Source organism: Vicia villosa, linkage group LG2 (assembly GCF_029867415.1).
Source record: "Vicia villosa cultivar HV-30 ecotype Madison, WI linkage group LG2, Vvil1.0, whole genome shotgun sequence".
In the NCBI taxonomy this organism is placed as follows: Eukaryota; Viridiplantae; Streptophyta; class Magnoliopsida; order Fabales; family Fabaceae; genus Vicia; species Vicia villosa.
In genome coordinates this window covers 187,545,326-187,547,110 of record NC_081181.1, presented here as the reverse complement: position 1 = coordinate 187,547,110, position 1,785 = coordinate 187,545,326, and positions in this window count along the sequence as shown.

Here is a 1,785-nt window from a genome sequence, read left to right as displayed (position 1 = left end):
ACATAAAAACGCCATGACATCTTCTCCCATATTGAAAATTTTAACTTCCATGTGTTTATCTCGCATAGAAGGAAAATTGTTTGGTAGCTCATCCATGGTGAACTCCTTGAAATCTTTTAGGACCGATAGCACTTCTGGAATTGTTGTTTTCTCCTTTACAACACTCATCACCTTTTTAGTTTCTTTAATAGCATCATGAAGCTCCTTTACAATTTGTGTCATCACCAAGAAACTAGACTTCTTTCCACTTGGATTCTTATCAAAGTGCAAAATATGAGTCATAGCAATTTACGTGTAAACATCATCACCTTATCCTATCCTCGATAAATGATATCATTATCAAGAGGTCAAGGTCTACCAAGTAAAATATGACAAACATCCATATCAAACATTTTCATATTTTACATCATTGATTTGCAAATGATCCACCTTTTCATCCATGTCATGATTTCCACCTTTAAATACAAGCATATCAGACGCCAGTAGCTTTGAATTTTCACTTAAAAAGACATTGCTCCTCAGATTTCAAAGCAACTAAAATTGTAAAAGGATATTCTCTCACTTCAGTACAAGAATCAAATTGAGCAGAAATACCATTATCATCGAGCTGATTTTCGTAATTGATTGTGAGGCCCTCGTTACATAAACATTATTGTGCATCTCCTTCATATATACCAAATTCATCATGACCATAATTTACTTCAGTATTCTTTGTTTCCCTTTTGACAATTTTGGACCTTTCCTCTTTAAGAAAAATTGTCTCCAACTTCTTTAGTTTAGAAATGTTACTCCTGTGTTTACAAGGTATAAAGCTTTTCTACAAGTTGTGTAAACCGAAATCTTTTACCTGAGAAAATAAATCAATAAAAGAAGATGTATGTCGTAGACCTGGTGATTTTATTGTCCATGTAAGATGCATTGTTTGATCTATTCCTGATAGTGGACGTAGAATGAAAATTGGGTTATCCAAAAGTTTTCCACCCCTAACATATTTTCCTCTCGTGTTTGTTCGTTGATTCCCGTTGTTGTTAGCATTTTTCACCTGATTTGCTAAATTCTCCATCTGCTCGGGAAAAGTAGTTAATGTCGCGGTAATTCCCTCAGGATCTACTCTAGTCGCCGATTGATCCCCAGTGGTTATGAAGTTGCGATAAGAACATGAAAAACCTGCTCTGATGTCAACTAACACAGTCATAAACTCGAAAGGAATAACAAGTACTAAACCTAGAAAAAACACAGGCTTGCAAACACAAAACTTGTCAGATAAGCTGGAATCCACCAGAAAAATAAAACTTTGAATTTTATTATAATAAAAGATTTTCCTGATGGCCACACCAAAGGTCTTTCAATATAGAAAACAAATAAACCCTAATGGGTCTTATGGAAATTTAATTCAAAACTGAATTAAATAAATAAATAAAATAAAACAAAAATTGCTAAAATTGTAGAAAATAGTAAGATGTTGTTTTCGGTCCTGAAACGAACTTAAATAACTTAAAAACCCATAGGTCTCTGCAAGGGAAGGTGTCAGACTCATGGGCCAATTCCCTCTCTGAAAGGTATAATATGAGTCATTATGACATCAAAAGCCAAACTTGCGCAAATCTTGCTTGAATTGTTACCACGCGTGACTTCTCCTTCGATAAGCGCATCCAGTTGTAACACCCCATTTTCTACCTGGTAGTTATAGTAAAATCAGAGTGCGGAAAATTTTAAACATCAAACATGGGGTATTACGTTTTCAACTTAAAACCACAAACAACCTGTATTTCATTTATCTTTGAT